Source organism: Haliotis rubra, unplaced genomic scaffold (genome assembly GCF_003918875.1).
Source record: "Haliotis rubra isolate DU_JTF1 unplaced genomic scaffold, ASM391887v1 Scf586, whole genome shotgun sequence".
NCBI lineage: Eukaryota > Metazoa > Mollusca > Gastropoda > Lepetellida > Haliotidae > Haliotis > Haliotis rubra.
In genome coordinates this window covers 591,404-614,562 of record NW_025767286.1, presented here as the reverse complement: position 1 = coordinate 614,562, position 23,159 = coordinate 591,404, and the positions used below count along the sequence as shown (strand labels likewise).

General features: G+C 39.6%; 1 protein-coding gene across 2 annotated transcripts in view; it reads right to left on the bottom strand.

Annotated features, from left to right (window-relative positions):
- Positions 1–23,159, bottom strand: part of LOC124254910 (teashirt homolog 1-B-like) — a 96,093-nt gene that overhangs the window by 34,453 nt on the left and 38,481 nt on the right. Inside the window, exon 1 of one of the 2 annotated variants that reach the window (XM_046688751.1) lies at positions 14,998–15,102. The exons of the other annotated variant lie outside the window; for it this stretch is intronic. The gene's annotated coding sequence lies outside the window, so the exon portion shown is untranslated. Of the gene's footprint in view, positions 1–14,997; positions 15,103–23,159 lie in introns of those variants that run through there. 2 annotated transcript variants of the gene reach the window in all.

The window sequence follows — 23,159 nt, the reverse complement described above, 5'->3', positions numbered from 1 at the left end:
ACCTGTGTCTTCAGCGTGACAAGCGAACACTTTAACCACTAGGCTACCCCACCTCAACACAGATTTATGAAAAATTTGACAAGTTTCCTCCATACCTCAATACTCAGTAAAATTACCTACAATGTTTCTCTACAGTCAAAACATACATGTGTTATCAGCAATGATAAAGGGCTGTCAATATTTGCAAGAAAAGGTTATCCAGGGTGCTAATGAAATTGATTTTGTGTATGTAACAGCTATTTAAGCATAACATAAATCTTCTCCATTATGATTGGTTTCCAGCAAACACCTGCTCTATACGGCTCACGAATAACCCTGGGATTCAATAAATTAACTGACTTCTCCAGAATTCTCCATATCCCTCAGTGTTTGAATTACAATACTTTTGTTTCAAACACTGTCAATTATTAAACCACTGATAGCAGAGTCTTGCCATGCATGTATTTAATTAATTATTAACATTTCACAAAGGTTCCTGTTTTTTTCATGAGTTTGAATTATATTTGATAAAACAGTAAAATGTTAAAACTTAAATCGAAACAGATAAGAAAATTAATCAAGGCGCTCAATTTCAGAAGTGTAAAGAAAAGATTATATTGCTTAAAACAGTTGTGTATAATATTACTGATTTCTTATCACACTGAATTAATCACATAAATCAAATTTCTTATAATTACTCTTATCTTTGATGCTCATGGTTGACTGGAATAAAAAGTGATTTTGAATAAAGGCTGATAATATTACCTCTCGCAGTTAAAGATAATTCACAGTATCTCAAATATGACTGAAAATTATTATTATTGCGAACCAATCAATCATCACAGATACAAGGACATAATAATTAATCAGATCGCAGCAATCTAAATGCTATCAGTGGTATTGTTATGTTGAAACTCATTGGCTGCAGATCACATAAAGATTCTGCAAGATTTTATTGGTATAAGTAATCATGTTTAGTCATGATGGTAGTTATATTCTGTGTAACTTAAGTTTATCATCTTGAAGTGGCTTTTGAAGAATAAGTGAGTGAATGTTTTATACTACAGTCAGAAATGGTATAAATACATCATGAAGGGTATATAAATCATTTTTGGATTGTACAAACCAGTGGTTAATAACATGAGCAACATGCAACATTGTTAGTTGGGAGTATGATGACATGAGTGTGGAAGTGTGTTCATTTGTGTTCATTTACTCAAGAATCCCACATGAGAAGTATGCGTGAGTGAGTAAGTTTAGTTTCACCCATGTAGAGAATCGAACACGAGTCTTCAGTGTAACGAGCGAATGCTTTAACCACTTGGCTACCCCACCAACCCTGAGACAAGTATAGGGCATTGGGAGAGTGTTCCACTCCAGAATCTCGAGTGAGACAAGTATGAGTGAGTGAGTGACTTTAGTTATACCCATGTGGGGAATCGAACATGGGTCTTCAGTGCGACGCTTTAACCGCTTGGCTACCCCACCGCCCCTGAGACAAGTATGGGATATTGGGAGAGTGTTCCACTCCAGAATTTTGAGTGAGTCAAGTATGAGTGAGTGAGTGAGTTTAGTTATACCCATGTGGGGAATCGAACATGGGTCTTCAGTGCGACGCTTTAACCGCTTGGCTACCCCACAGCCCCTGAGACAAGTATGGGATATTGGGAGAGTGTTCCACTCCAGAATCTCGAGGGAGTCAAGTATGAGTGAGTGAGTTTAATTATACCCATGTGGAGAATCAAACACGAGTCTTCAGTGTAACGAGCGAACGCTTTAACCGCTTGGCACCCCACCGCCCCTGAGACAAGTATGGGATATTGGGAGAGTGTTCCACTCCAGAATCTCGAGTGAGTCAAGTATGGGATATTGGGAACATTCCACTCCACTATGTGTAGTTCAATGTTTTGAGACTGGAGTGGACACAGAGATGGACAATGGACAGATGCACAATGGACAGATCACCATACTGGAGATGGATGACTATGTGAATGATTATAGGCTACACAGATGATGACAAGTAACTGTAAGGGCGTGAAGAAGAAAAATTAGCCATATGCATGAAAGAACCTAAGAAGGTTCTTGATGGTCAGCCATGACACATGTCCATATACAGGGTGATTTGTCTCGAACTAGCACTGACAACTGAACAGACCTACGCTCCCCCCTGCTGCTTCCAGGAGGAGCACTAATCCCTTTCACTGGACATGGAATCTCCATCATAAGAAGACTGACCGATTTGGTCCCCCACCTGCCATGTGCTCTACCAACCCGACATCTGACGGCTGAAATAATCTCCCACATGTTGCTTTCACACAGAGATTACCCGGAGTTGCCTATCTTACCTGTCGTTAGTATCACACCTTCGCTGACAATCTTGGCATGTATACACATCAGTCGTCATTCGCAAGGTGAAATCAACACCCAATCTACATTATTCTCATATCTTAGACTATCACATTGAGTTTAACGTTGCAATTCCAAACATAGAGACACTGTGAAACCTTCCAAAACTGTAATTTATTTCCTCTCTACTATCTCACAACCAACTTCTTAACTGATAGGCAAAGTTTCATAACACTTGAGTACTTGTTTAAGCATGTATTGTTTTTTCTCTGATTCTCGGACAGCTTTCAAATCACAACAGAAGACTTATCTTTTCTCCTCTGTATATAACTGACACTCTCAGAGTCTCCCTTTTCCCCAATGCATTTTGAGTGAGCGAGTGAGTGAGTTTAGTTTTACGTCGCCTTTAACAATATTCCAGCACTATCACGGCAGGGGACACCAGAAATGGACTTCACACATTGTATCCATGTGTGCACACACACACACACGAATTTGTTATAGTGCATAACAAATGGCCATTATTATTATTATTATTATTATTATTATTATGTTATTAAAGAAGAGGATGGAGATGATTCCATAGGGTTCGATACAGTAACATGGGATCGTTTTGAAAATAATTAAACCTGTCTTTAAAAATATTTTTGTTCACGAACAAAAAACAAGGACATGAAAAACATATTATGACACACAAATTGGTTCAATATTGAAATGATTTGGTCAATGTCTGAAAACTCTTTCACAGTACCAATTTTCTTGGTTTGATCATCTGAACAAATCACATGGGACTAAAGGAGTATCTAGCCACAGTTGCATGATAAATCTCATGAATGATTAGGAAAGAATTATATGAATGGTTAGGGTGGAATGAACCATGTATAGACATGATGGGGATCACTGGAGGTCTGTCATGGCTTGGCAGCAAAATGTGCCAAACTGTCTCTCCTCCAAGGCACTCTGGGTCTGTTATTCCTGGAGGCCATACATAGCTTCTCCTCCCCAACTAGACAAGGATACTTATCGCTTCTGACAGAGAGGGGGGTGAGGGAGGGAGGAGGGAGGCCATTAAACAGCCCATTTATATCCTCCGCCTATCTTATCTTGTCCCCGAGTCCCTCAATAAATAATCATCTCAAGTACCCAGTAAATTAGCGGCATTCTAACGAGTGTCAGAGTGATTACGCTGAAACAACATGGCTTTATGACAGGGGTGGGGAGCTTGCTTGGATAATGGGCACGGAGTTGGGTGAGTGGGGAGTGTAGGGTTGGGGGATTAGCACGGCGGAAAAAGGAGGGGTTGGGTGTGAAGGCAGGGATTGGGAGGGACAAGAAGGGGTGGAGATATTGAAACTGGCAGGGGATGAAGATGATGGGGTGTAGAGGGTGTAGGATAATGGATATAGTGACTATTAGGGGTGGAGAGTATGTGGTAAAGTGGGATACTGTGACAGATAGGGGATGGAGAGGGCAGTATGTAGAGGGTGTGGTAGAGTTAGTGAGTGAGTGAGTGAGTTTAGTTTTAGGCCGCACTCAGCAATATCGCAGCTATATGGCGGCGGTCTGTAAATAATCGAGTCTTGACCAGACAATCCAGTGATCAACAGCATGAGCAGCGATCTGCGCAATTGGGAACCGATGACATGAGACAACCAAGTCAGCGTGCCTGAAAACCCGATCTCATTAATCACCTCTTACGACAAGCATGGGTTACTGAAGATCAATATTCTAACCAGGACCTTCACAGGTCTGTGGTAGAGTTAGGGGGATAAGGGTGGAGAGCGTGGGTCAGGGATAAGGGACATTGTAACAGGTAGGGGATGGAGAGGGTAGGGTTTAGAGGGTGTGGCAGGTATTAGTGATAGGGGTAGAGAGTGGGTCACGGATGAGGGGGTAGAAAGTGTGGTTGGTATGGGGGATAAAGGGTGTAATTTAGGGTTGGAAAGAGTTGGTTGTGGATGAGGAACAGGGTGACAGATCAGAGTGGGAGAGGACAGAGTGTAGAGGGTGTGGTAGGTATGGGTGATAAGGGTGGAGAGAGTTGGTTGTGGATGAGGAACAGGGTGACAGATCAGTGTGGGAGAGGACAGAGTGTAGAGGGTGTGATAGGTATGGGTGATAAGGGTGGAGAGAGTTGGTTGTGGATGAGGAACAGGGTGACAGATCAGTGTGGGAGAGGACAGAGAGTAGAGGGTGTGGTAGGTATGGGTGATAAGGGTGGAGAGAGTTGGTTGTGGACGAGGAACAGGGTGACAGATCAGAGTGGGAGAGGACAGAGTGTAGAGGGTGTGGTAGATATGGGTGATAAGGGTGGAGAGAGTTGGTTTGTGGACGAGGAACAGGGTGACAGATCAGAGTGGGAGAGGGACAGAGTGTAGAGGGTGTGGTAGGTATGGGTGATAAGGTTGGAGAGAGTTGGTTGTGGAGAGGAACAGGGTGACAGATCAGAGCCGGGAGGACAGAGTGTAGAGGCATGTGGTAGGTATGGGTGATAAGGGTGAGAGAGTTGGTTGTGGATGAGGAACAGGGTGACAGAACAGGGTGATGAAGGGTGACAGATCAGAGTGGGAGAGGGACAGAGTGGAAGGTATGTGGTAGGATGAGGAACAGATCAGGGATATGAGGACAGAGTGAGAGAGTGGGTTGTGGATGAGGAACAGGGTGGGTGAGAAGGAAGGACAGAGGTAGAGGTGTGGTAGATATGAGGTAAGGGTTGGGTGGATGAGGAACAGGGTGACAGATCAGAGTGGGAGAGGACAGAGTGTAGAGGGTGTGGTAGGTATGGGTGATAAGGTTGGAGAGAGTGGGTTGTGGATGAGGAACAGGGTGACAGATCAGAGTGGGAGAGGACAGAGTGTAGAGGGTGTGGTAGGTATTAGGGGATAAGGGTGGAGAGAGTGGGTTGTGGATGAAGGTCAGGTGACAAGGATTGGGGTTGGAGAGGGTTTGGTGTAGAGTGACAAGCTGGGATGGAGAATGTGGCTGTGGGAATAAGGGATACCCTGACATATAGGTGATGGAAAAAGCAGGATGTAGTGGGTGCAGTGACAGGGTGACAGATGGTTGGAGAGGGATGGGTGGAGAGTTACATTGTGGTTGTTGTCAGGACGGAAAATGTAGGAGCTACATAATTTTAATGGGGTGTAAGAGGTGGGTAGGGGATAGTAGAGAGGGGATCAGCAACAATATAGGTGGAATGTAAAGGGTGGGGTGGAGTCAGTAGAGAGGGGATCAGCAACAAGAAAGGTGGAATGTAAAGGGTGGGGTGGAGGCAGTAGAGAGGGGATCAGCAACAATATAGGTGGAATGTAAAGGGTGGGGTGGAGGCAGTAGAGAGGGGATCAGCAACAATATAGGTGGAATGTAAAAGGTGGGTAGGGGATAGTAGAGAGGGGATCAGCAACAATATAGGTGGAATGTAAAGGGTGGGTAGGGGATAGAGAGAGAGGGATCAGCAACAAGAATAGGTGGAATGTAAAGAGGTGGGGTTGGAGGCGACAGAGAGGGATCAGCAACAAGAAGAAAGGTGGAATGTAAAAAGGGGTGGGAGTGGAGGCAGTAGAGGGCGGATCAGCAACAAGAAAGTTGGAATGTAAGAGAGGTGGGGTGGAGGCTGATAGAGGGATCAGCAACAAGAAAGGTGGAATGTAAAGGGTGGGTTGGAGGCAGTAGAGAGGGGATCAGCAACAATATAGGTGGAATGTAAAAGGTGGGTAGGGGATAGTAGAGAGGGGATCAGCAACAATATAGGTGGAATGTAAAGGGTGGGTTGGAGGCGACAGAGAGGGGATCAGCAACAAGAAAGGTGGAATGTAAAAGGTGGGGGTGGAGGCAGTAGGGGTCAGCAACAAGAAAGGTGGCATGTAAAGGAGGCAGTAGAGGGGGATCAGCAGCAAGAAAGGTGGCATGTAAAGGGTGGGGTGGAGGCAGTAGAGGGATCAGCAACAATAGAAAGGTGGAATGTAAAAAAGGTGGGGTGGAAGGCGATGAGAGGGATCAGCAACAATATAGGTGAGGCAGTGCGGGATCGGCGGCAGTAAAGGTGGAATGTAAAAAGGGTTTGAGGCAGTAGAGGGATCAACAACAATATAGGTGGAATGTAAAAGGTGGGTAGGGGATAGTAGAGAGGATCAGCAACTACTAGGTGGAATGTAAAGGGTGGGTAGGCAGTAGAGGGATCAGGGTGGAAATTGGAGGCATGAGGGGATCAAAAATAGGGTGGGTAGGGTGGGTAAGGGATAGTAGAGAGGATCAGCAACAATATAGGTGGAATGTAAAGGGTGGGTTGGAGGCAGAGGATCAGAGGGATCAGCAACAAAAGGGTGGGTGGCATGTAAAAGGTGGGGTGGGGCAGTAGAGGGGATCAGCAACAAGAAAGGTGGCATGTAAAGGGTGGGGTGGAGGCAGTAGAGGGGATCAGCAACAAGAAAGTTGGAATGTAAAGGGTGGGGTGGAAGCGATAGAGGGATCAGCAACAATATAAGGTGGAATGTAAAGGGTGGGTTGGGAGGCAGTAGAGAGGGATCAGCAACAATATAGGTGGAATGTAAAAAGGTGGGTAGGGGATAGTAGAGGGGATCAGCAACAATAGGTGGAATGTAAAGGTGGGTTGGAAGCGATAGAAGGGATCAGCAACAAGAAGGTGGAATAAAGGGTGGGGTGGAGGCAGTAGAGAGAGGATCAGCAACAAGAAAGGTGGCATGTAAATGGTGGGGTGGAGAGCAGTAGAGAGGGGATCAGCAACAAGAAAGGGTGGAATGTAAAATCGAACAATATAGGTGGGGTGGAAGGCGATAGAGGGATCTGCAACAATATAGGTGGAATGTAAAGGGTTGGTAGGGGATAGTAGAGAGGGATCAGCAACAATATAGGTGGAATGTAAAAGGTGGGTAGGGGATAGTAGAGAGGGGATCAGCAACAATATAGGTGGAATGTAAAGGGTGGGTTGGAGGCGATAGAGAGGGGATCAGCAACAAGAAAGGTGGAATGTAAAGGGTGGGGTGGAGGCAGTAGAGAGGGGATCAGCAACAATCGAGGTGGAATGTAAAGGGTGGGTTGGAGGCGATAGAGAGGGGATCAGCAACAATATAGGTGGAATGTAAAGGGTGGGTAGGGGATAGTAGAGAGGGGATCAGCAACAATATAGGTGGAATGTAAAGGGGGTGGGTTGGATCAGCAATAGAGGGGGTTAGCAACAGAGGGAAGCAACAATGGAATGTAAAGGGTGGGGTGGAGGCAGTAGAGAGGGGATCAGCAACAAGAAAGGTGGAATGTAAAGGGTGGGGTGGAGGCAGTAGAGAGGGGATCAGCAACAATATAGGTGGAATGTAAAGGGTGGGGTGGAGGCAGTAGAGAGGGGATCAGCAACAAGAAAGGTGGCATGTAAAGGGTGGGGTGGAGGCAGTAGAGAGGGGATCAGCAACAAGAAAGTTGGAATGTAAAGGGTGGGGTGGAGGCGATAGAGAGGGGATCAGCAACAATAGAGGTGGAATGTAAAGGGTGGGGTGGAGGCAGTAGAGAGGGGATCAGCAACAATCGAGGTGGAATGTAAAGGGTGGGGTGGAGGCAGTAGAGAGGGGATCAGCAACAAGAAAGGTGGAATGTAAAGGGTGGGGTGGAGGCAGTAGAGAGGGGATCAGCAACAATATAGGTGGAATGTAAAGGGTGGGGTGGAGGCAGTAGAGAGGGGATCAGCAACAATCGAGGTGGAATGTAAAGGGTGGGGTGGAGGCAGTAGAGAGGGGATCAGCAACAATATAGGTGGAATGTAAAGGGTGGGGTGGAGGCAGTAGAGAGGGGATCAGCAACAATACGAGGTGGAATGTAAAGGGTGGGGTGGAGGCAGTAGAGAGGGGATCAGCAACAATATACATGTAGGTGGAATGTAAATGGTGGGGAGGGGATCAGGAACAATATAGAATACCACCATTGATAACTCCTGCCACAATAAGTGTGGTCATTCACTTGTGAAGTACAAAATCCTATGTATCAATAGGATGTCTTAAAAGATTAGGAATACCATGAAATATCTTGTATAAAGTATAGCCAAGAAGGAGAATCACTTTGACAAACAATCCTTAATCTAGATCAAGAAGTTGATACAATCTGCAAAAAGGACAATTCTTAAAATGTTTAACGAACAGATGTCCAGAAACAACCTCCAAGTTTGCCCTCATATCTACAATTTTATATAATAATAACAATAATAATAATAATAATAATAATAATAATAATAATAATAATAATAATAATAATAATAATAATAATAATAATGGATATTTTTAGCACGCCATTTTCCACCCACTGATACATGCTAAAGTCCTTGTTTCACCATATTCTCCTCACTCCTCATGTTATATCCATGTTTTCAAACTGGAATTGTTAAAATGCACATCATTCATATGCGGAATGTTTCTGAGTATTTCTATATTTTTACACCTGTATATATTCATTGTTTATAGAATACTGCCACTATTCCTCCACGGAATGCTATGCAATAAATATCATATCTCATTGTCCTCATAACATGAATCATCATCATACCAGTATCATTGGTCAATAATTAAAATGGGATTAAAAGAGCAATGTTGAAAAAGTCCACAAAAAAGCTCTCGTCTATCTTGACTCCAGATGACATCAGCAGAGTTAGCAGCTACATGATGTTTGCGTTAAAGCCATCTGAAGCTATGATACATTAAATACCAATATCACTCTCCCAGTTCGGTATTTCCATCAATTTGGGACTCAGTTGGGCTACATAGATAGCATGTAACTCTATTAAATATGTCAAATAAGGCCAGGAGATCGGGTGCAAATCGGACGCTGTATCTGCTGGGCTGGCAGGAGAAAACATTACTGCCTGATAAAGACTGTCTCCACATTTCAACCATTAACTTAAATCTACTTAATTCAAGATGTACGTCTTTTGCAAATGCCATCAGCTTATCGTCCGAATGTTTATATTCTTTCCTTAGAAAACTACTTTAAGTTTTACTTACAAACATATACACTTATTTAAGATTACTAGCTGGAGTAGTGTGGAGTTTGTGTGTGTGTATATCTGTTGAATAAATATGCTGTAACTATCTATAATATTAACCCACGTTTCTAAAAGTGTACTAAAAATAATGAGTCAACACAATTAATGTCATGTTCATGTGATGTTGCAATCTTCAACTGACGTCATGGCAACCGAAAGCAATGATGTCACGCTGATGTACATGTCAATGAATTTCGTTTTTGTTTCAAATAGAATACCTTGGTAATAAATAGGGCCATCATTCATGAAATTTCAGAAAACACAGCTTTATTAAACATGGGGACTTGCCCATTTTTGTTTCATCTATCCCCAAACAGGTTACGGTGTAGCTGTGTTCATATGTAGGTATCAGCACCCATGTGTATTCAATGTCTATAAAGGTCCCCCACAACCTGTGTTTGTCCTTGATGTGAGTGAGTGAGTTTAGTTTTACGCCGCTTTTAACAATATTCCAGCAACATCTTGGCACAGGACACCAGAAATGGGCTTCACAGATTGTACCTATATGGGGAATCAAACCCGGGTCTTCAGGGTGATGACAAACGCTTTAACCACTAGGCTACCCACTGCCCTTGTCCTTAAGCACTACTGGGCGGTGATGGGTGGTGATGGTCAGTAACTTGGCTACTGCATGCCAATGGAACCAGTTGTGTGGATACCCACTGATGATGTCAAACTCTGAAATGTCTGGTCCATAGCAACATGGATCTTGCTAATAAGTGTATACAGTAAACTTAAATCCATCTTCTCGGGACATACAATATTACAGGAAACCCTTAATGATCCTAACAGTTCATTTTAAATAAGCAACAAATTTGACTCAAGTCAGCTTTAATTTTTTCCTATTAATCATAAAATGATAGATGACAAAGTGCAAAGATGTTACCTTCCAAACAACAAGTAATTGACAAACATATGATGATGATGCCATGTTAGTTTCACGAAACCCTGACAGGCTCAAAATATCAAGAACAGCCAATTAACTTTCAGTTACATGTCACAAGCACACTTTAACATTTACCCAACGCTGCGAACACGTCCAGAATTATCATACATGGCATGTGACAATGACGTTTGACGACTCATAACCAATGTCACTCTACAAACAACTCGCGGTTTCAGCCCTACCTACTAAAAACACAACATCAGTCAACTGGACACTTTAGGCCTGGTTAAAAGCCTCACATTCCATCCAAAGACTGAAATTGACAATGCATGTCAATATCTGATCTGTTATATACAAGTTGTCACGAGTAACAACAGATATTGATTTCATAATGTTCGTTGGCTATGGGGAATGAATGTTTTTATTGACAACACGTCAGTAAATTTAACAGTAACTCAATAGATTCGGTTACGCAGCAACTCAGAATGTAAACTGTGACAGGCCTCTTTTCAAACTCTGAAATACATATCAGTTCAAATTTAGTTTAGTGTTTTGTCAATAATTACATTTTACCATTATCCCTTAAAATTGAGTATTGTATCTTAAAAACACCTGTTATTTTATCAATTTCATCAAGAAATTTAAACGTTTGATTTTTTCAAGAGGTTATGAGCGTCAATTGATCCTTTTCAGAATAGCATAATCTGAAATTACTCATCCAAAATTTCACTGTATTAAAAGACAAAAAGTATTTGATAATTTTTCGCTTTGTAGCCATTCAGCCATCATATTTCAAGCATATTGAATTGCACTTTCAAAATGTCATCAGCTGTTTCAATCTGATGAACTGTGGTGACATCTTATCAGTATTTATTGTTAAAGCTTCATAGAACGATAAATATCTACATTTTCAACTTAATCCAAACTATTAGATTGCTGATGATTTTATCTAATTTTCAAAATAGCTCCAGCTCAAGAAACATTAAAAAGGTGTGAAGAAATAAGTGTTGTTTCTTATCACATGCACATACATTTTAATAATAAATGTCAGCTGAAACAATAAGCCGATTCGTGATCAAACTTTAATGATACCTTATCTTAATGACAAACTAAACTATTTTATAAAGATGCCAAACGTCTCTGCATGATAAATCCTTCAATGCAAAGTCACATGACAAACTATCGTTAGTTTCTTAATCATCAAGTTTACCAACTAATTAAGAGACATCATTCATCAGCTATGAAGGAGGTTTGTTTGCTCACTGACAGATGCCTGTAACAGCAAAGATACAAGAAATGAGAATGGAGAGCTCCTGGCAGGCGTGTTGCTTGTCAAGAGGATGTAAGGAGCTTTGTCTGTCATTTGCCTCCAACTGATACGTAGCAGCTTATGCAGCTCGGTGTAACCGTTCAACCTTAGCGCATGATATATATACTTTTATCATGCCAGAGTTATCAAATAATGAAAACAAATGAGGCCCAGGTCCACAAATTACTAATCAGAAATGTTTTATTGCCGCGCTTGTACAGGGGCAGACGGATGAGAGACTGGTGATATTAGGTTGTATTCAAAACAGTAGAATAAATCACAGTGATTGGATGACACCACTCCACTCCAAGCCATCACTCTATCGAGCTCGGTGCTGTCTTACACAGCCTGCTTGTCGGTTGCAAGCTCTGGGAACGGGGGCCGACAGTCACTGCATGCTAAATACGAATGCAGTGCTTTATCTTCCGAATACCACACCTTTATTCTGGAAGTCAATCTGGAACGGCTCAAGCAAGATTTACGATCCCAGAGTCACAACTTCACAAAGAATGGGTAATGAAGCAAAGTTTTCCCCGACACTCTAAGATAGCAGCAAGATGTGGATTTGAGGCAATGCAGCCTAACAATCACGCCTATCATTTATCACAATGCAACATAGCTACACCCAGGTACTCCTGAACAAGTTGAGCTGTTCCAGGGCCATGCAGAGTTATCTCCCCTTAATAGACATCTGGTCTGGTTTTATCTAGTCATTGAAACTGTCACATTTGTTTCCTGAAAGCCATTGTCTTGGTAGCTATGGTAACAAGGAAATACCACTTTCAAAATGAGGTCTCAATTAATGAAATCTCAATTATTGAAATCCAAATAATTATCTTAATCACTAAAAGAATAACTTATCCTCTGCCAGACCTCTACAAATGGACTTAATACATATATGATAGAGCCAATTTAGTGGTGGTTATTGTTACATTGTGTAACAATAAATGATAAGTGAGGAAGTTTCTTATAGCACACAAAACGGGTTGCAACTAATAAAGAATGTTCAACACATTTATGGTAATTTTATATATTTTCTAATGTAAAACATTTAAACAGGTAATATTTTTAAGTCAATACCACATAGTTTCTGGATTTGGATATTCATTTATCTCAGAAAATATACATAGAAATTTATAATTTATGTGATCAAATATTGAAGGAAACCTTTATTATCCATTACAAATCATATTCTGCTGTACTTAGTCAATATTGAGATTAAACTTGTATGAGCAATAGGATTGTTCCTAAATGTGAGAAAAAGACATTTTTCACTACTGTTATCATAAATACCCAAAAGTGGCTTCTAAGTTTTCTAATTGCACAAATATCATCAAGTATACATGTGACACATGTGGTCTCACCTTAGGCAAGTGAGTTTGTTCAAAATTGTCTCTGTTCACCCAGCAGGAAAATGGGTACCCGGTGGCAAAAGTCATATGACTGTAACCTTCTAGCGCCTAACAGGCAGTTTGGGTTATCCGGGGTAATAATGTGCTGTGCCTTGATTGTTAGCGCTATGAGCATACCTAGTGTGGAGTTTGCCGCTATATAAATGGACACATTATTATTATTATTTATTATTATTACAGGGAGGCTTGGAGTGTGAAGATCACCTTCCGTAATTCACGTGACTGCAATAAAGAAATATTAACAGAAGACAACGTAAAGAAATTGAAGACAGCGTAATAGAAGATGACTTGATACAAGAATAATTAATAGAAGGCAATTTAATACAAGACATAATAGTAGACAAATTAATGATGCAAACTGTATGAAGCAGATGTACGACATACTGGTGATGTAAGACAACTATTAGAAGAGTGAGTGAGTGAGTTAAAGTTTTACGTCACATTGGCAATATTTCAGCCATATCGTGATGACACTATAAGAAGACAACCTAATAGATAACTGTGCAATAGATATAAGACTTAATAGACAACAACATACAAGACAAATTAATAGAAAACAACTGAGTACAAATTACCTTAATCAATAAAAACTAGACAACAACTTAACAGATAACCAAATTGATAACAAACTCAATAGATAACTAACAGGATGACAACTTATCAGATACATGTAACAACTAATTGGATCACAACGTAACAGAATTCAATTAACGGAAAACAGCTTGATCGAACTTTACAGAAAACAAACTTAATAGATAACTAAATCAATAACAGAATAGAAACAGATTTAATAGAACATAAACTGTTAACAGCTTAACAGAATACAGAATACAGCTTGATAGAACTGAACAGACAGCAACTTAATGTATACCCAAATTGATAACAAACTCAATATATAACAATTAAAATGACAACAACTAACAGAAAAATTAACTGAAAACAGCTTGATAGAACTTTATAGAAAACAAACTTAATAGATAGCTAAATAGATAACAGCTTAATAGATAACTACCAAATAGATAACAGCTTAATAGATTTCAAACAAATAGAAAAAGGCTTAATAGACCTAAACTGTTAAAGCATGAGGAGAGAGAATGTCAGATTCCAGTACACAAATACCATTATGAGTAGACATGGTTATTTTCACATTATCTGGTTAATAATCTCAAAACAAACTGATGCAGGAAAAGGTTAAATGTTGCCATACAACTGGTTCACTGGATGTTTGCAATGCTGAACAAAAAATAGCTGTTACAAAAGTGTAATTACTTTTTTATAGCTTATCATGAAAAGCTGATCTCATTAATAGTTTATCAATGGGTATAGACCATGATCCATACGTTTTTTAAAATCTAATTAATTAATATCAATAGGAATTAAAGCCATTTGAAATTCAGTCTTTCTGTGAAAAAGTAAGATACTGTTGGTATGCATACATATTTAAACTGACCAGCGTGGTTTAAAATACTTTCTTAAAACAGGTATGAGAGATATCACATCTAGTTTGTTTCCTAATTACAGTTCAGATTTAGCTCACCTTGTTATAAGTAGTCTTAACAGAATCACTTATATACACACTTTGCTAAGGTTAATCAAAATCTACATGTAAGTGACCAAATAACATTGTCACCATTCTGTGATTTTTGAAACCTGTAAAATGTTATTCATGTTTCTAATCAGTATGTTTTCAGTTAGTTGTTTAACATTGCACTCAGCAATATTCCAGCTATATGACTGGACCAGACAATCCAGTGATTTCTACTGTGAGCATGTTCCTGCAGGGATACATTTTGAACAACAAATTATATTTTGGTTGTTTGGTTAACTTTTAGAGAAAATGAATACAAATTAGTCTCCAATTTGAACAGCATTTTCACCTCAAAGCAACCAAGTGAAACATCATGCCAAATAGCATTATCTCAAACTTTTGAGCTACAAACTAATTCAAAATTTATTCAAAAAAACTAAAGTTTACTGTTGAGCAAATAATAAAAATAATAGCTAAAACACTGCAGAGAAAACTTACCCCCAAATACTGTTTCCTTTACAACTGGTCATATATGTAGATGCAGTAGGTCAGAATGATAATGTCTTAAGACCTACACATCAGATGCACCTGTCTCCTTCCCTGATCAAGGACGACTTCATAAACAACAATAACATGCTAATTTCATGCGATTGCGCTATGGACAGTGTCTGGTACACATTTCACTTAGCCGTAAGTCTTCAGACGCTCATGCGACAGCGTCAAACCACATCAGCAACACCCGTGGAAACTTAACATCAGCTTGGTACCTAGTGGCAGTTTTACAGCTCAACTGCCAACACAAGCCAAAGCTATTGACATGTTGTGTTTTTGTGTCTACTCCTCCGTGACACAAACTTTTAAAGTAGACACAGAACTTTTAATTAGAGAATGATCACAGTCTACGCAGGAACAAGAGAGTACAAGCATCTAGCGCGACACTGTGCACATTCTGATGTTTGGCCAGATTAGAGTGAAGAACTGGAAAATAACTTGTGCAGAAATAAAGCATGCAGTGGTTAATATGTGGTGGCTTGTTGAATGGCTTGCAAACATGTCATGATTAACATGCCTCTGTGATGTCAGAAATCACACAAACATGTCATGAGAATGTCATGTGTGCATGTTTCCCCTTCATCCTTGTCAGGTATGATATTAACATGTCATGCTTCTCAATTAAAGTCACGTCATTCTTACAGTATGAGCTGATGTCATACAAGCATGACATTCTGTCCGACATTGATGACAAATGCTATCATTGTTTTGTGTGGTCGTGAATTTCAATGTGACATGTTCCACATCTTAACGAACAGAGTAAGGATGTTATACATGTAAGTACTTGAATATTGCATATTGGCTGATGTACGTGTAGAGATGTCAACCCGAAAGTGTTGCAAATAGTAGTTTCAAGATCAAAATTAGTAGTTTGACCATAAAATTAGTAGTCAACTAAATACTTAAATTCATGATGGTAGATTTCAAAATTAGCAGCATTACATTTCTTCTTGTCATCGCTATTTGGCAAAAATATATTTAATCAACAAAAATTTATGTTTTTGTTTATATATCCAAATTTTAATGAATATTCTTCAAATTTCGTAGAATTTCTAGTGCAATTGTATTGGCGTAATTTGAGGCTAAATTTCTTAGTGACTACGATAAGACCATATAGGTTGGCATCTCTGTATGTGTTATATGCTTGTACATAGTCATGGGACAACAAAACCATATTCTACACATACATAGAGGTTATTATGCCAGTGTGGTTTGAGGGGCAGTGGGGTAGTCTAGTGGATAAAGCATTCACTCATCACGCTGAAGACCTGTGTTCAGTTCCCCACATGCGTACAATGGGTGAAGCCCATTTCTGGTGTCTTTGGCCGTGATATTGCTGGAATACTGCTAAAAGTGGTGTAAAACTAAACTCACTCAGTGTCATTCGAATGGCAAATATCATGTACCGGTGTAACAGGCCAAACTTTCCCCCTGGCCAAACCTTCCCCGGGGAAACTTTGACCTAGAACAAACTTTCCCCCCATAAGCTTAATCTTCCCCGGAGAAAGTTTGGCCTAGGCCAGACTCTCCCCAGGGAAGGTTTAGAAAGGGGAAGAAATGGCCTGCTACACCAGTATTAAGAAACAATGTATTCAGCAAGTCATGGTTTATTCTGAATTGATGAAGTAGTAACGATGTATTTAGCAAGTTATGGTTTATTATGACTTGATGAAGTAGTAACAATGTATTTAGCAAGTCATGGTTATTTCTGACTTGATGAAGAAGAAACAATGTATTTAGCAAGTCATGGTTATTTCTGACTTGATGAAGTAGAAACAGTGTATTTAGCAAGTCATGGTTATTTCTGACTTGATGAAGTAGTAACAGTGTATTTAGCAAGTCATGGTTATTTCTGACTTGATGAACAAGAAACAATGTATTTAGCAAGTCATGGTTATTTCTGACTTCCTCGCCAACTGGATGACGTCATGTTTGTCAACACTGATAGTAATACCTACTAGACGTTTTATTTTTGCAACTTTATCTACAGATGACCTCAATGGTACCATTCTTATCTGTTGGCTTAATCCTGTTGAGAAACATACCCAATATCTGATAAATTATATTCATATGCAAGGCAAGTCATATGTAAATGACATGCTCTACATTGGATTCTCTTGCATTATGGCAATCAGGGTCATCTGTGCAAGAACAGTTACATACTGACAGTTCCTTATATGTTATTATGGGGCGTTGGGGTGCCAAGTAGTTAAAGCGTTCGCTCGTCATGCCTAATGCCCTGGTTTGATTCCCCACATGGGTACAATGTGTGAAGACCATTTCTGGTGTCCCCCACCGTAATATTGCTAAAAGAGTGGTAAAACTAAACTCACTCACTATATGTTATTATTAACATTAAAGGTTACATGCAACCAAAAAATCAAACATAATTAAAACACAATTATCACTTATTCATGACATGTAATATACATTGCTGGTTATGAAAAAACATATAAACAAAATTATAAGCGTACAATCGCAAATCAAAAGTGCAATATTGTGTACTTGGGTTTACTTCCCAAGAAACGAAGCAGCCGGGATACCGAACCCAGTCAGAGCGGGTGGGTGTGCACTCAAGTGTCGGCTCATTGTGTGTGTATATATAGAGATGTTGGGTTTTGTAAGTACATGCTCATTTTTTGTGTATAACATTTTGCAATCAACAGACATCATAACATGTCATGTGTTCAAGTATCACACCTGCCTGTCTGTGTAATTACATAATGTGACAGAGACCCAACTCGGGCCATAAATCAATGCGTTTTGTTTATGGTGTATAGCCTGATTGGTGTTAAGTTCAAATTGCATGTGGTCAGTGATCGCAGTTGTGTATTGAATATTGCCATTAGCAGACAGGCAGGCAGACACACAGGTGTCAATAAAACAAGACATTGAGTTTTGTCTGTGACAACAACATATCTATATCACAGTTAGAAATTCTGTCAACGCTAAATAATGACATTGCTTTTAAGTATCGAACTGAGAAAGTGACTCGGTAAGAAGAACGTGTGGTGAAATAGACAAAAGAAATTATATAAACAGTTAATTTACTGTCATAACATATAAAAAAGCTCGTGCCTGTGAGATATCAATAGAACATTAGAAAAATAGCTCACACCAAAGCCTTCACAGAGTATTCACCGGACAACCCGCCTCCAAGTTGCGCAAATCTATTTCACTGCGCACGTGCTATGAGCGCAGCCCAGCTGTTGAAACCATTTGAATTCCCCTCAAACGCGAGGGGGAAAATTAGTGAATCGTTTGAACTATGATTTCACGCGGTTTTTTTCATCGCGTTATTTTTCAACTTTATAAGTTGAATTTGCACTTTTGATGATTTGTTTGGTAAGTCCATACTGAAAGGTATCAGAATCTGCAAAGTTGTGTTTTACGTTGCATGTGACCTTTAACATTATTATTACTATAGGAATATTATTATAGGATATTTATATAGTGCACATACCCAGGCAACTAGTACATGCTCAAGGCGCTGGTATTTTTCCCCCTCGATCACTGGATGTCACTCTCAGCGGCACATCGTACTTTCAATCTCAACTCCCTGAGGACCATACAACTCTTGTAGCCACTAGGCGCACCGAGTGAATGTGGCTTGGTGGACTTTGCCCAAGTTTACTGCACGTTGCTGTACTCGCAACTAGGTGTTTGCACGTATTCCTGTGGCCACCACTGTTCATGTACAAACGGAATCGTTGGTTCTTTTAAGTGCACAGGGTTGTGTACTGTACATCCTAACATGCATTAACGATCATCTGTGCAAGAACAATTACATACTGTCTGTTATTTGAATGTTATTACTAACATTAACATACATTCATGATGATGAACCCGAAAACCTTCAGTAACCCATGCTTGTCGTAAGAGGCGACTAACGGGGATCGGGTGGTCAGGCTCGATGGCTTCGTTGACACATGTCATCGGTTACCAATTGTGCAGATGGATGCTCATGCTGTTGATCACTGGATTGTCTGGTCCAGACTCATTTATTTAAAGACCGCCGCCATATAGCTGGAATATTGCTGAGTGCGGCGTAAAACTAAACTCACTCACTCATGATGATGAACAGTAATGGTATCAAAGTCAGCCCAAGGTCAGCCCAAGGTCACCACACTGTTCCATTCATCGCGTGCAGCTTAATGAAGAAAACCTTGGAAACAGTTATAAGAGTATATTGTGTTTCACAGGTTTCAGAGAAAAGCCCTGACATTTTTTGATTTTCTTGGCATTCCAAAATAACCCATTTAATACTGGACAGGGTTGAATGATGTTTGTTTCAAAAATAAATGTAATGCAAATAAAGTACACGTGATGTTAGTAGTTACTGGCTTTTAAAATAACATCGCTTGTTCCTTTTGCTAATGACCATTTATCTTACAATTTTAAAAAGTTTTTTTTTTAATTGATGGTGAACTTGCACATGAAACAAGAAAATTCTGGCCATATTCACATTAAATATTCAACATTATTATGTTAAACTGATGATGCACTGAAAATTATTTTAGTATACATGATCTTTGAAACTGGCAAGAGAATTAATTAAAAAAAAACTGAGATAAAACCCATGACCGCTGTTTATTAGAGCTCAGCTTTCTGGGAATTTGATAGAATCAATCTCACTCTAATCTTAAGAATCATGTTCCTTATGTTCTTCGTAAATGTCACTGAGCAAATTAAGGCAAGGTTCTCCAGCAGCATATCATTCGTCATACTGAGAACTTATTGAAGCTGTTATTTCCTTTTTTTGTATGCGATGAGAGCATCTTCTCCTAGTATGTGTATTGGTTATCTAGTATGATATCTTCAGTGCAACGTACAGGCAATGATAAAAGAGCTGGGCTGGGACACACACCTGTACTCTACTCGATTTCATGTTACAGTGAAATACATCACCGCCAATCTCAACATACATCATGGGGCGACTATTATTCATCATTTTGAGACTCGTGTCTTTTCTTAACACCATCCAATCAATCAGAGTGACATGTGCCCACTACCCCCTTGGCCAAGAGATTGGCGGCTCCAGGGAGGTCATGTGACGTGGACTGCAGCCAGCGAAATCAACTGCGCTACCTGCCAGCCTCGATTACCCACTGTATTAGGGGTGATTGTCTTGGAGGGCCCATAGCTCAAGTGTTAGTCTACAGGGACTCCTCACTGAAACCCTTCTTCAATCGCACAAAACAACAAGTTGAAAAAGTGAACACTTAATACAAGGTGACATCATCGCAGCTAACATTCATCAAAATGTCACATGTCAAAAGTAAGAAATTCTAGAAGTATAACAATTGTGATAAATGTCTGGCCATTTTAAGACTCGGCCCTGTTTCAGATAGCAAGGCAAAAAGAGCTGAGCTGTGGTCGCCATAGTTGCAATCGACAACCCTTGTTAGTTGTACATTTCAAACCAGGAGGGGAGGCTAATTGATTTCACTGATGTTTATTTCGCAGAGCTAAACAAAATTTTTACAATCAAGGAAGCAGGATTGAAATGCAGATTAAATCCAAAACTGTAAACGATTCCTAAATCTAGCTATAAATATTCCTGATGAATTAGCTGATAAACTTGATATCTTATTAAATTCAGAATGGATGTGATTGTTTGGGAGTGACAGGTATTTCACTCAATTTGACAGGCACATTATCATACATCACCATTAAATTTGACACTGATATTACTGAACTTCTTGATAAATTAAAGGGGCACTCTCTACAGTCATTATTTATACTATGTACGAAGGTATTATTAAAACAGAAAGTATCAACATTTCTGGTTAAAAATGTTTCACCCAACTCCATTGTCTACATTGATGATTCTGTGTGTGATGTGCTTATTTACACATTTTTCACTAATTTACATTACATTTTACATTAATCAACATCCAATGATTTTCGGTAATTCATATCACTCCTGATAAATGCAATGAAACTGAAACAACACATCAACTTGCAACGTCTAATTACAATATTATATATGTTAATGATTAATTTGATCTTAGCCCTGTCTAAATAACAGTATAGACTGATTAAGAAGCATCAACTGATTTGGATTCAAATAACTTTGTTCTTTCTTTGGTTTCAAAAGGTCAAAGCTTTATTTATTTATTTATTGCTTTAAGCTGGGTGAGCAAGTTTTGGCCTATTCACAGTGAGAGATATAAAGACTACAGGACTAAATAACTTTGATTAAAAATATAAAAGGTCATAGAGCAATCAAGTAGTGGCACATCTTAACTAGCAATTATTAATTTTGAAAAAAATATTTTCTGACATTTTCTTTCAAAACAGACATCCCTGTATAAAATGTGTTTTGTTAGCATACGTGGTGTGGCATTGGTCAAGTGATCTTGTTTGAAATATGCCTCCATTCACCTAGCAGTAAATGGGTACCTGGTAGGAAGAGATGGTGATGTGACTGTTAACCTTCTAATGCCTTGGGTTGTATTAGCCTAATGGCTAAAGCATCCACTTGTCATGCTGAAGTCCTGGGTTCGATTCCCCACATGGGTACATTGTGTGAAGCCCATTTCTAGTGCCCAGTGGCATAAAACCATACTCACTCACCCAGTATCATAAACAGGGAAACTTTGTTTGTTTGTTGTTTTCCCATACATAAAGCTGTCGTCCCAAACAGTCCTAGCCTAGTGGTTAAAGTGTTGGTTTGTCACACCGAAGACTCGGGTTTGATTCCCCACATGGGTACAATGTGTGAAGCCCATTCCTGTTTTCCCCTGCTGTGATATTGCTGGAATAACGCTAAAGGTGGCATAAAAACATACTCACTCACTCAAACAAAGAACCCCATGGCTTGCCTTGCTCCAAGGCCATACTGAATAAGCTCATGAATGTCTAGTTCCAACCTTATTTTATCCTTATACTATCCTTACAATAAGCAAGTCTGTATAAGCTGACAATCCAAGGATGCCAGTCTTTTATAGGAACAACACATTCTTATTATTCATATAATTTATAAATCATGATTCAAACTCATATTTATTGTATAAGAGACTTGTGAAAGTCTACACCTGGGCTGAGTGGAAAGGATGTATTGAAGAATTGTATAAACATCATAGACTGATACAAAACATATCACCATCTCCTCAGCATTACACTTCTAACATGAAATGACGCCACTGTTTTACGAATAACACTTCAAGAAACATGAAAGCACTGACATGTGATTTATGTGTGCAATGTACAAAGGATGCTAGTCACATTAATAATCCAAATATGATCAATGCACAGGGCTGTTTTACATACAAATGTCCAGTTGTACACATCACCCTTGTCGTAGATTGCCACGGCGCCTGTCATAATGGGAACGAACATGCCAGTCTGCTGATAAACTGACATCAGAGCATCCTATTGTTAGCCCCTAGGAATTTCTATTGCTCATTAGTTTTCTTACAAATAGTTTTGATGATTCACAATTGAGGCAGCCAGCCTCTGTGATAAACCTTGAAAGATTACGTTAACACTGACAGGTTGCGCTAATGACAATCATGGGGAACATATTGCTTTCGTACATCTCACTTGTTTATTTTGACTCTTTGACACTCAGCATTCTTGTCCAGATTAATTTCGAAACAACCGCACAAGATATTATTATCCAACCAGAATAGAGGTAATTAGGCATATTAACAAAGCTGTTTCTTTTCATTCAGATAGTTGTATTGTATATCATAGAATTCCCAGCAAGAGAGATAATTCTGCTCTTGAATTATTCAGTTCATGCAAAGCTTATTCAATATGTTCCCATAATTAAAATCCTATATATTTACAACTAGTTACAGCATATGTTGAGGTCAAGATTGCCAGATTCTTTAAGCAATAAATATACAATTAGTGTACCACGTAAGTTGTTGTTCATGTGTCAAGGCAGTGTGTATTGGAGCTGGGACGGGTAACCCAGATACCCAGGACGGGTGGGTAATTAGTTGTACCCGGGTACCCGTCTCACTACCCGGACCAGTTATGAGCATGTGGCTAATAGATTAAACAATGTTATATGTTATTCCTTCATGATGAAAAGGTTGTATTGTCTTTGAAGATTTAGACATAATTTACAGTCACTTCTTTTGAATATACATGGT